This window comes from Haematobia irritans, chromosome 3 (genome assembly GCF_050003625.1).
Source record: "Haematobia irritans isolate KBUSLIRL chromosome 3, ASM5000362v1, whole genome shotgun sequence".
Lineage (NCBI taxonomy): Eukaryota > Metazoa > Arthropoda > Insecta > Diptera > Muscidae > Haematobia > Haematobia irritans.
Genome location: NC_134399.1, coordinates 188,445,213 through 188,459,149, shown reverse-complemented (window position 1 = coordinate 188,459,149; position 13,937 = coordinate 188,445,213). Strand labels below are relative to the sequence as shown.

General features: G+C 33.2%; 1 protein-coding gene across 13 annotated transcripts in view; it reads right to left on the bottom strand.

Annotated features, from left to right (window-relative positions):
• The window catches only part of OtopLa (proton channel otopetrin-like a), a 237,535-nt gene that overhangs the window by 78,479 nt on the left and 145,119 nt on the right, over positions 1 to 13,937 (bottom strand). Inside the window, exon 1 of one of the 13 annotated variants that reach the window (XM_075300672.1) lies at positions 9,464 to 9,572. The exons of 11 other annotated variants lie outside the window; for them this stretch is intronic. The gene's annotated coding sequence lies outside the window, so the exon portion shown is untranslated. Of the gene's footprint in view, positions 1 to 9,463; positions 9,573 to 13,937 lie in introns of those variants that run through there. One more of the 13 variants, XM_075300675.1, reaches the window with a different exon arrangement.

Sequence of the window (13,937 nt, the reverse complement as noted above, 5' to 3'; positions counted from 1 at the left end):
TCATATAAGAAAAATGTGTTTTATATGATACGGAAAAATCACTTTTGTAATTTAAAGAAATGCTATTTATAAGCTTACTACAAAATGGGTTTTCAGCGTAATTTCATATACTTCGTATAATAATGGGCGGATAGAACAGTAAAGCGCAGTTTAATGCGCTGGTACAAAAAACTTCTCTACACTCAAAAAAAAAGTTTACTTGGATCCAAAGTTTTTGACCTTCCTATAAGGATTTTGGCATTGATTCCGAGCCAAAGATGCGGGTTTTTGAAAATAAGGAAATTTTTTTCCGACCTATCTGGCATTAAATCTAGGATCTATAAAATTAAAATTAGGATACAGATCTCATTTATTGAATTTTCATTCTAATTTTCCGGTATATTAATAAAGCTATTCACGTACAAACAAATGCCAGTTTACAAATCGAAATTATAACGAAATTATTTCGAAGTAAAAAAATATATTCTTAATTCCGAAATAACTTTAAACCAAAGATGCAAAATCCTCAAAATAAGTCTTACCCTATATTAGAAGCGTTTTTATATTAAATCTAAAGATTCAATATTTCAGTTAATTTAAGGACGATTTCTTTAAATCAAAAATGTGTTTCTTTACTTTAACGAAAATTTGACTTAGTTTAAAGCAGGGATCCGGAGCGGAGCGGAGCGGAGCGTGGAGCGGAGCGGAGCAAGCCCTTTTTTTGCCGGAGCGGGAGCGGAGCGGGAGCGGCATTTCTAAAATCCGGAGCGGAGCGGGAGCGGAGCGGTTTCCAAATGAAAAACCGCTCCGCTCCGAATAAAATATTACTTGAATGAAATGTGTAACTTTGAAATTACACTGTGTAGGTAATTTCAAATTTAGCTAGTACTTATCGTAGTGTGAGTAAACGTTTAAAATGTACGATATGTATTTTTGTACGTACGTACATTGGGGAAAACACAACGTGTTTTTTAGTAATTGTTTTCAAAAACGGCAAATGTCAAAATATATATCTAGTTGTAAAAGTAACAACAGTACTTTCGATCAATTTCATCCCGTATTACTACAAAGATGTTTGTAATGAACGTCAAATAAATGCAATTAAACGATCTTATTTATATTTAATTTTTTAGTTTTCTACACTGAAAAAAATATTGTCGTGAAGTCAAAGATTCCATGTCCTTAGAATAAGAATGCAAATTTTGCTTAACATGGAAGACGCATTTCTCTAAAATAAAGTTTTTTATACCCATCACCATAGAATGGTGACGGGGGTATAATAAGTTTGTCATTCCGTTTGTAACACATCGAAATATCGATTTCCGACTATATAAAGTATATATTATTGATCAGGGAGAAATTCTAAGACGATATAACGATGTCCGTCAGTCTGTCTGTCTGTCCGTCTGTCTGTCTGTTGTAATCACGCTACAGTCTTCAATAATGAAGCAATCGTGCTGAAATTTTGCACAACCTCGTCTTTTGTCTGCAGGCAGGTCAAGTTCGAAGATGGGTTATATCGGTCCAGGTTTTGATATAGTCCCCATATAAACCGACCTCCCGATTTGGGGTCTTGGGCTTATAGAAATCGTATTTTTTATCCAATTTGCCTGAAATTTGAAATCTGGAGGTATTTTATGACCGTAAAGAGGTGTGCCAAAAATGGTGAGTATCGGTCCATGTTTTGGTATAGCCCCCATATAGACCGATCTCCCGATTTTACTTCTTGGGCTTATAGAAACCGCAGTTTTTATTCAATTTACCTGAAATTGGAAATCTAGAGGTATTGTAGGACCACAAACACGTGTGCCAAAAATGGTGAGCATCGGTCTATGTTTTGGTATGGTCCCCATATAACACGACCTCCCGATTTGGGGTCTTGGGCTTATAGAAAGCGTATTTTTTATCCAATTTGTCTGAAATTGGAAATCTAGGGGTATTTTCGGACCATAAAGAGGTGTGCTGAAAATGGTGAGTATCGGTCCATATTTTGGTATAGCCCCCATATAGACCGATTTCCCGATTTTACTTCTTGGGCTTCTAGAATCCAAAGTTTTTATCCTATTTGCCTGAAATTGGAAATCTAGAGGTATTTTCGTGTGAGTAGCGGTCCATGTTTTAGTATAGCCCCCATAAGAACGATCTCCCGATTTAACTCCTTGGGTTTCTAGAAACCGTAATTTTTATCTGATTTGCCTGAAATTGTAAATATTCTGGTATTTTAGGCTCGGTCCATTTGGTAATGCCTCCATATAGACCGACTTCACTTGAATTGCTTGAAACTCAATGTAAAATTTCCATATTTTACTTCTACATATTTAAGATTTCAAATCAAGACGTTATTTTATAATTTTCTTGCACACTTACAAGAGATGTTAATGATTCCTCTAAAACTCAAACAAAAATGGTTCTTATAAATCCAGAATCTGATATAGTCCTCATAGGTGAAATCTTTAAATTTATCTTCGGGAAGTGTCCTCAAGTCCTCAAGCCCTCCTAAAATTTCAAAGTAAACCCTAATATTTGGTTCATGGTGGTGGGTATTTAAGGTTCGGCCCGGCCGAACTTAGTGCTGTATATACTTGTTTTCTTGTCCAAAAGGCAATAAACTTTTGAATGAAGTTGTAATGTCCTTATAATTAAGTGATTTTACTTAAAAATGTGTATCATAACATGAAAGATAAAATTTTTGACTTTAATAATTAAGAAAAATTCTTTAAAATTAATAAAATTGTCTTTAAATTTGTTTCCTTTTTGCATCTTGCCTACAAAGCAAAAAATCGTTAAAAAATAAGACATGTTTTTCAACACTTTATTTTAAAGACGCTTTTTACTTGAAACATAGCATAATTTCTACTGGAAGTCGAGTCTTAATATGGAAAAAAAGTAACTCGTTAACTCGTTTTTAAAGGATTTTGATAACAACTGACTGACTAAAAAAATGAAAAAGTAACATATGCTTCCTAGAATGCTTCCTTTAATGAAGTCAAAATGGATTTAATATTTCTGAAAAAATCTTCAAAATTAATAAAATATTTCAACACATTGTTTTAAAGTCATTATACCCTAAACCACATAGTGGTTAGGGTTTAACAAGTTTGATCTGCCAAAAAATGTGCCTACAAGAAATATTGATTTTAGACCCCATAAAATATATACCGATCGACTCAGAATCACCTCCTGAGTCGATCTAGCGCTTGACGTCCGTCCGTCCGTCCGTCCGTCTGTCCATGTATTTGTTGTTCACAGGATTTCGGTCGCAATTATTAACCGATTTTGATGAAATTTGGTACAGGGAGTTTTTTTGGGCACAAGGACGAACGTTACTGAATTTGGAAGAAATCGGATCAAATTTAGATATAGCTCCCATATATATGTATTGCCCGACTTCGACAAATGGGGTCACGTTGCACTTTGTTTACTAACCGATCGTCGTCAAATTTAGCACAAAATAATCTTCTGTATCACCCTTTAGGTCTGGAAATTTCATCGAAATCGGTTCAGATTTAGATATAGGTCCCATATATATGTATCGCCCGATTTTGTCAAATTAGGTCATAAAACCCTTATTTATCAACTGATCTTACTCAAAGTTGGCGAAATGTAATCTTCTATAGCACTAACTATATGTGCAAAAAATCATCGAAATCGGTTCAGATTTAGCTATAGCTCCCATATATGTACCGCCCGATTTTTCTAAATAAAATAAAACTCAATTGAACAAATAATACAATGTTTGTACTATAATTTTCTCGAAGAGGAGCGGAGCGGAGCGTGGAGCGGAGCGGAGCGATTTTTTTTTTCTCGGAGCGGAGCGAGGAGCGGAGCGGTTTTTTTTTCTCCGGAGCGGGAGCGGAGCGGAGCGAAAAAAATGGACCGCTCCGGATCCCTGGTTTAAAGTCATGTAACTTTAACGAAGGGACGCAAATTTTCAAAATGTGTGTATATTTAATATTTAATGAAAAAAATTTTTGAAGCAAAGATTACAAAACTTTCTTTTAATTAAAATTTCTTTATTTTAAAGAAATTTGTCTTTAATAGTGTGTAAATTACGCATCCTAAAATTGAGGTTGCGTAATATTTAATATCACGTAAAAAAAAAAAAAAAATATTAATATCTAATTCATAACCATATTATATGTAATTCCTATTCATACTTATTATTATTATACTTCTTAAAATATCGTAAAATATCTACTTATTATATTTATTATAACATTATTGATTCTAACACTCATTATAAGATATATATCTTGTGTATTAGGAACCCAAAAATAAATAAATGAAATGAAATTTTTTTTCAGTGTATTTTAATCAAACTTGTCATTAAAATTGACCCCACGAAACAATTTCATAAATACAATGAACTTTTTGGTTACTGTAATGATTTTTTTATTTACAATAATAACGAACTATTTATGCTATTAATGAATATTTTTATTTTTTTAATTTAAGAAAATTGTTCTTATTTTAAATATAGTTTGATCCTTGAACTAAAAATGAGAAGAACATTTTTAACAAATGAAGTAGGCAATTTTACTAACTTCAAAATCTACATATAATAGTTCATATTCTAAAATGAATAAATTTTATTCATAATTAGCTAAATTGCGGAAAATGATTTAATGAGTTCCCTTGAACTTTATATAGTGCTAAAAATATTTTAACTATTTTTAACTCAAACTTATATCCTCAGAGTATGAAGGTTTATTAATCAAACATGTATTACATTTAAAGAATTATCTTCAAAGAGAAAAATATAAACGTATTTGTAGCAATTAGCAAAATATTTTTGTTAACATTGTGTAAATATACCCACAGTTTCTTTGATGATTGGTTCATATTTTTTTTGGTGTTCACCATTCACTATTAAAATATCTCAACAATTGTATTCAATATTATGTGTGAAATTGTGATAAGAATATCTTTCTGCAGATTACCCACTCAAAGCACAATATTCAACATATCTCCTCCATTGGGGCCTGTGAATAGCATAAACACCTTATTAGCTTAACTGCACTCACGCAGTACGGAAGATTATCTCTCGTTGGCTACCAAAAAAATACACCCCTGCGTAGAGTAAATTTACGAAATGTTCGTTAATACACCAACAACAAAAACAACAAATATTCATTACAAACAACCCGGGACGACCTAGTGACCTCTCTGTTCAAAACTCATACTCCAAAGGAGCAACGTATACGCATACTCACACCAACGCAAACGCAAACGGACATAACCACGCACACCCATAACCCCCTTCTAAAAAAACACTCACAAAACTCGTAACATCAAACGACAATAGTTACAGTTATTTTCATATTTCATCTAAATAAAGACAAACGTTTTTACTATCACTGCCTATGAATTAATTTTTGGTGCCAGTTTTTGTAACATGGTCAAGTATTATGGTAACCCTATGATGTTTTCTACATTCATTTATCCTCTGGGATAACGTCGAGGGGAGTTTGTATTAGACACACACACACGCACACACTCTCTATATCTCTCGCCACTCTTTTTTTTTGGCCCATAACCACCCACTCACTCTCACGCATAGACATTATTTACTCACACAGAGCGGAAAGTTACTCTATCGTGGAAATGAAATGAGAAGAGCTCATAATACAGATTAAATGTGTACTATTTTTTATGCCTTTTTTTGTTTCTTCATCTTTCTTTCTTTATACTACATCCTTTAGGAATGTTTGTGTTGATTTGTTTGTTTGATCCTTTTGTATTAAGTTAAGGTAACTTTGAATCTATGACAAATGATACCGAGGAAGGGGGATAGGAAACATTAGAAAAGCCTGAAGTATACAATAAGAAAGGACGTTTGCTTGGATGGAAGTGTTGTTGTTTTTGTGTGTGCTTGGTGTTGTTCATGAAGTGAATATCCCAACAAACATATATACATATATGAGATCTAATGACGAATTCGAGTGAAATGAAAGTGCAACATTTACAAAAATGGGAAAATATAAAAGAATGTGTTGTAGCCTTTGGATTAGGGATCCCTGGCAGCATTATGAAATTCGCAACCTTTTTAGGATGACACTATAATTTGGGCGTTAGGGAAGAAGTAATATAAACGTAGGCTTACACTTTTTCACTAAAACGTTGTGCTTAATTGCTTATGAAAGATTATCCAGATTCTAAAAAAATGACCCAACATCACATCCTTGTGTGACTCGAGTCTTGGTTATGGGAAGTAAATCGGGCAGTAAAACAGTCAAACAGTGATTGGCAGAGGTAACTCGTTTTCTTCGAAGACTAAAATCTCGTATGGAAATGGATCTGGATTCCACAAAAAATTTAACAAGAATAAAAATCTGTCGTCTTGTATACATAAGGTCGTGGGTTCAATCCCAATTTCGACCGAACACCAGCGGTGGATTGTCCCTTTTCTGTAATGCTGATGACATTCTTTGAGTGGTTTCTCCAAGTGGTTTCAGTATAATGTAAAACGCCGTTCGGACTTGAATATCAGAGGAAGGTCCCTTGTCAATGAGCTGAAAATAGAATCAGTCAGCACTCACTGATATCACAATATGGTATCACAATGGACTGAATTTTCTAAGTGAGCCCAGCATATATTCGATTCTTGGATTTGGAATGTAAGTCATGCGGCATAGTCAAACATTTTCTTGGATGCTGAGTGCGGTGACTCTTGTTCCTTCGAAAGCTAAGATCAAAAACTAGTGGCTGTGTACCGATTATGGTTACCACTTAGAATTCCGAATAAGCAAAACGAAAATTTAAGATTTACAGCTGAGACATAACCCGCACGAAATTTTGGGAATCAGATACATGTCGAAGTGACATGTGCTTTACTTCCTTCATCCAGAACCTGAATATGATCAACTCAAGCCCGCTTCAAGAGTAAAATATTATTTTTAGATGGGAACATTTTTGCCACAAAAAATGTTGTTTTCTCAGATACAAAATTTACGCGAAAATGACATGGTTGCGACAAACATGTTACATATTCCCAATCCAAAAATAACAGTTTGCTCTTGAAACATGTGTGAGATGGTTATATTCCTTCTCTGGGTGTAAATCCGGATAAAAAGCCCATCCGTAAAATCATTTTTGAATTGATGAAATTTCTATGTCGTTTAATAGCTGCCGACTAAACATATGGATATCAAATGGTAGTCGACTGCTTCGAGTTCACTTGGAGAACGAGCTCTACAGAAATCGAAGGTGATGCCCATTCAAACGGCGTGATCCACATCAACAATGTGGTAAAATGAGCTGAGCGATAAACTACTCCAAATAATTGGGCTGGATCGAGACTGAAATAAAGTAAAATCTTCGTTACTTGAAGTTGAGTTTTTCAGCATGATAACGCGCCGACTCAAGCTTCACGTCTAGCGATGTTCAAATTGCTCGAATTGTTCTACGAACTGATGCCCATTCAAACGGCGTGATCCACATCAACAATGTGGTAAAATGAGCTGAGCGATAAACTATTCCAAATAATTGGGCTGGATCGAGACTGAAATAAAGTAAAATCTTCGTTACTTGAAGTTGAAAAATCTGAGACTTCCAGAGGTTTAAAAATAAAGTTTGGATGTATTAGGTTTAAGTTACGTGGCAGCCCGATATATCAGGCTCACTTAGACTGTTCAGTCCATTGTGATACCACATTGGTGAACTTCTATCTTATCACTGAGTGCTGCCCGATTCCATGTTAAGCTCAATGACAAGGGGCCTCCTTTTTATAGCCGAGTCCGACCGGCGTTCCACATTGCAGTGAAACCACTTAAAGAAGCTTTGAAACCCTCAGAAATGTCACCAGCATTACTGAGTTGGGATAATCCACCGCTGAAAAACTATTTGGTGTTTGGTCGAAGCAGGAATCGAACTTGTGTATGCAAGGCGGGCATGCTAACCATAGCACCACGGTGGCTCCTGGATGTATTGGACCGGATTCTAACTTGTTCACTTAGGGCCTTATGAAATGAAATCGGGAGATGGCTTTATCTCATTTATTGAGCGTGTGTTCATGAGCATTTGAAAAAGTATGTTTATGAATTCGCAAGATGCAAACTTTTCGTCTCTCCACATAATCCCAACTACAAACTATTCTAATTTAATATTTCCAGACACTATTCTCGAAATTCGAGTCCTTTGGAAAATTCGTAATCTGGTAAAGGTGTTTATGCTCTCTCACACACAGCTGGTATATCCTATTTTCAGGCAATTTGTATGAAAATTTATGGCGATTCAATATTCTCACCATTATTTGGGCAAAACTACAATGAGAGAAAAAGTTGTGTAACACCAAGACAACATATTTTTTCCGAAAATAAATCGTCCTTCGATTTCATTCTATATTCCCATGAATTAAAATTTAAAGATGGGTTTATATAGACTCTGTACAAAATGGATTGATATAAACCGCATTTACTATACCTCTTTGTACTTATAAAATAGCTCCAGATTCAAAATTTAAGTATAGTAGAATAACAATTCAAAATTCTTAATCGATCTAACTAACTAATACAATTTATCGAAATGACTAAAAAAACCTACTGATTTACATTTGCTGTTAACATATATAAAAAAACTGACAATGACAATTTTTGATAAAAATAAAAACGCAACAATAAAATTAATCCTTTGTTATTGTTTGCTGGGATATTTCGCTTTCATTGTATTGTAATGAATAGAAATGCTAGCAGTTGAGTAGCAATAGCCGTCTATGGTTATTCCTTTGGATATATGTATGATAATGTTGTGTATTTGTGTGTGTACGCTTGCTGTTTTATTTAAGAACCAGGATGAAAATGTACACCATAGTTCCTTTTTATGAATTAAATGAGTCTGACGGCCAGAGTTCGCCTATTTGCCCGCCTTATTTTCTTGACTATATGATGGAGATGAATGGGAACGGTTAACAATTTCTGGCCCCGCTTGAATAGCAATGCAATGGGGCCTAATTAGCCAACCAAGCATCTCCTACATCTTTTATTATTATGGTTAGCTTGACGATGTTACTGCTTGTGTATCAAAGCCAACAGGAAGCCTAGGTTCTCGGTTTCTATGCTTTTGTAGATACATGGCAAAAACAGTTGATTGAGGGAGGGGCGCCAGTATAACAGGAAACCACAGGGTAATGATAAAAATCCGGAATAGAATTTTCAAACGAGAGGGATAATAAAAAGAAACATTTTTTAAATTGCAATTGCTTTCTTTTTTTGAAAATTGCAAAATATTTGATGCCAGTTTTTTTAAAGGTTTGGTAGTTTATTATAATTTTTTGTATTTTAAATAACCGCTTCACGTTTCCGTTTATTTTGAAAGGATATTATTATTTTGTAAATTTTCTTTTTTTTAATTGTGCAATATTTCTGTGTAAATCTATTTTCACTTGATACTTTTTGTTAATAAAATTTTTCATATTTTTTTTTTTTTGTTAAACATTTTAGTGGTACACACACAACATCCTTCTGTACATTTGATTTCTTTTGTATACCTTTTTTTGATATATATTTTTCAGTTTACACTGCAAAATTACACACATCCGTTTTTGCTATTTCTCATTTATAAACCCACCAATTCACTCGATACGTAACGGCAACGACGTCTACGACGTTATCCTATCCAACTACAACTGAAAGGAAAATTTCTTCATTCCTAGCCAGCAGCAATCAGTTTAGCTCAATTCCATGCAGCTCAGTTCTCAATGCAGAGGCGCTATGAAGAAGAAAAGCTCTTTGATACTCCAGCAGCAGCTCATTCAATCAAAATTTGTTAGAAAATCCAGTATGTGTTCACATACAGCTTCCCTGGTGGGGAAAAAGAAGCTACAGCATCCTTTGCTCATGGATTTTGCGCATTTATTTTGGATTGTATTTCCTGTTTGTTGCTGTGATTTTATGTCAAACAGAGATAGCAGGAGAGCCCAATTTCTATGAAGGGGAATTGTTTTTGTTTTTATTTTTAATTTTTGCAAACTTTGTTTTCTTAATTTTGAGAGAGAATTTCATTTTTCATTGAAATATAAAACCATTGTTATGTTGCGAGTGTGTGAGAGAGCATAAACACCTTTCTAATAGAGACGGATAGAGAGAGAGTGCCTTTATTAAGCCCTAACGAAAGTAGGACATTATAAATCCTATTGTGTATGAGCGTTTGACTGTGTATGTTTCCCAGTGCCCTCTTTTTTGGTGTGATGGCTATACACAAGCACACATACTACATACCTCACCCGCATGCATCTAATGCCATGTTTTGCTTACACCCAACCACCCCCCTCAATATAGTTGTATTTACTATGATATAAAGACTTTACTATGGGAGTACTGCGGTAGTTGTTGTTGACATGTTTTTGTTTTTCCTTATAGGGTTTTGTTTATATTTTTGTTGTGGCTCACTCATAAAACGCAACAACAACAACTAAACAACATCAAGCACAGTAAGTAAGTCTCTTATTTTCACATCTCTCAAGTAATTTAGGTCTTAGAGAATACGAGTATGTGTGCATGTGTATTTATTTCTCCCCAAATCATCTCCATCAAATCACTTGTCTTTTTGTAATTGTTATGAGTGTATATGATGAGTAACTGTGATTGAGATGTTGCAGTGAGAGCAGTACGAAGAATAGGCTTGCTTTAAAGAACATAGCAAAAGATTTAATTACGATAATATATGACAAGAGAATTGTCATAAACCCTGAGGTTTTCTTTTCCATAAAAACGAATGTAGACCATTTTGTGTGTGTTGGCATGTTGTTCATATGTCAATCATAATGAAATTAAATTAAAATTCTTTTCTGTTTTTAAAGAAAAGAAAATCTTAAGACTTGCTGCCTGTTTATTAGACATGCATACGCTAGACAATTATTTTGAATGTTTTTTCCAAAACAAATTAAATTAATAAGGAAGTTGGTCCAAAATTAAATTGATTTGAATTTAAATGGTCGTCACTTTGATGATACATATGCAAAATGTGGATGGTAGAAAATTAAATAATAAAATAAGCTAAAAGGTCACACTGGAAAAAATAATCCATAAAAATGGAATATAATAAAAAACATGATCAAGTAGCATTAAATATAGTGTGTCTTATATGTATTGCTACCAACGTCGGGTTACTATCATTTCTAAACTGTTTGGCTGACAACTGACAGATGTATGATAAATGACATTTCATTGTATTAATTACAAATTTTCAAATGCATTTTAGTCTATTGCATCCAGATAGTGTGATAGTGTGTTTGCTTTATATTTGACTGGAAAACTATAATTGGTTATCGTTAGGGGCCTTCAGTATTTAAATGTGAAAAATATTTTTGTTTCTGGTAAAATCTGTAACAACACCTGAAATGATCCGAAAAGTGAGGTAGGTTAGGTTTGCCGTAATGACAGCTCAATACTTTAGGCTCCATTTAAGCCATTGTGCTACCGCAAGTGGTGATGGTGGTCTTATCAATGAGATCTGTCCGATTCTGTGTTTACACCAATGCCATATGACCACCAAACGGAGTTTCACATTACGGTTGAACCATTTAATGATGTTTTAAAACGCTCAGAAATATCACCAGCATTACTGAGATTCATTCCAAACTGGGATTGAACCGATGAGTTGCAGTGGTAGAAAACTGTCTCGTGAACTGAACATATCGCTAGAACGTATGCACCACATTTTGAAGTATGAGCTTAGACAAAAACTACTGAAGATCCAAAACGTGCAATGGTATGTTTAGGCAAATCCGACTATCAAACAACTTTTTTCGGGAGGTTCAAGTTTAGTTCACTTTGGGTTTAGTGAATTACCTGAATTTATTCTGATAATTGGTTTATAGTTTTGCTGCAAGAAGAGGATATTGATGAGGAATGTGGTAATTCCGACAGCTGTCCATCTTGCAGTCTATAGGGCTTTGCCCAAATAAATTTGACAAGCATACAGACAAGTAACAAGTGTAGCTTAACCAACAGAGGAAACTATTTCTATAAAAATAAAATTTCTCAAATATTTTCTATGGAAATAGCATTTTAACAAGATTTTTTATAGAAATAAATTTTCTATAGAAATAAAATTTTGGCAAAATTTTCTATAGAAATAATATTTTGACCAAATTTCCCATAGAAATAAAAAGAAATTTCTAGAGAAATAAAATTTTAACAAATGTTTCTATAGAAATAAAATTTTTGTCAAAATTTTCTATAGAAATGAAATTTTGACAAAACATTCTAGAGAAATAAAATTTTGACAAAATTTTCTATAGAAATAAAATTTTGACAAAATTTCCTAAATTTTCTAAAAAAAAAAATGAAATTTTGACAAAAATTTTCTAGTGAAATAAAATGTTGACAAAAATATCTGTAGAAATAAAATGTTGACAAAATTTCTACTGAAATAAAATTTTGACTAAATTTTCTATTGAAATCAAATGTTGACAAAATTTTCTATAGAAATAAAATTTCGACAAAATTTTCTATGGAAATAATACCTTAACAAACTTTTCTATAGAAATAAAATCTTGCAAAAATTTTCTAAAGAAATAAAATTTTAACAAAATTTTCTATAGAAATAAAATTTGGACAAAGTTTACTATAGAAAAATTTTAGCGAAATTTTTTATAGAAATAAAATTTTGAAAAAAATTTTCTATAGAAATAAAAATTTGAAAGAAAAATTCTATTAAATGATATTTTGACAATATTTTTTATAGAAATAAAATTTGGACAAAATTTGTTATAGAAATAAAATTTTGACAAAATTTTCTATAGAAATAAAATTTTGAGAAATATTTTCTATAGCAATAAAATTTTGAAACAAATATTCTATTAAAATAAAATTTAGACAACATTTTCTATAACAAGTATATACGGCCGTAAGTTCGGCCAGACCGAAGCTTATGTACCCTCCACCATGGATTGCATAGAAACTTGTACTAAAGACTGTCATCCACAATCGAATTACTTGGGTTGCGGTAACACTTGCCGATGGCAAGGTATCTTAAAATTTCTTAACACCGTCTTCTCAATTGTAAGTTAGTCCATACAGGGTATATATTAAACAAAAAAGGACGATTAAATACGTAATTCAGTTTGACAAAAATTTTCTATAGAAATAAAATTTTGTGTTTTGTCCCTTATTGTGGGTTTGTACTTCAATCCTATTTGTTGCTTTGATGTCAGCTTTAAAAAATTTTGACAAAATTTTCTATAGAAATAAAATTTTGACAGAATTTTCTATAGAAATAACATTTTGACAAAATTTTCTATAGAAATAAAATTTTGACAAAATTTTCTATAGAAATAAAATTTTGACAACATTTTGTATCGTAATAAAATTTTGACAAAATTTTCTACAGTAAAAAAATTTTGACTAAATTTTCTATATTAAAAAAGTTTTGGTAGATTATTTTTAGGGATCGACTATATATAGCTATAGACCGATATGGACAAATTTTGGCATGGTTGTTAGCGGTCATATATTAGCCCAATGTACCAAAGTTTACCACGTACCAAATTTCAACCGGGTGGGATGAATTTTGATCCTCCAATAGCTCCGGAGGTCAAATCTGGGGATCGGTTTAAATGGGGGTTATATATAATTGAGACAGGTATGGACTACTTTTTGCATGGTTGTTAGAGACCATATACTAACATCACGTACAAAATTTCAACCGGATCGGGTGAATTTTGCTCTTCCAAGGGGCACCGGAGGTCAAATCTGGGGATCGGTTTAAATGGGGGCTATATATAATAAGGGACCGATGTGAACCAATTTTTGCATGGTTGGAGAGACCATGTACTAACAACAGTACCAAATTTCAGCCGAATCGGATGAATTTTGCTCCTCCAATAGCTCCGGATGTCAAATCTGGTGATCGGTTTAAATGGGGGTTATATTTGAGACAGGTATGGACCAATTTTTGCATGGTTGTTAGAAACCATACACTATCACCACGTACCAAATTTCAACCGGATCGGGTGAATT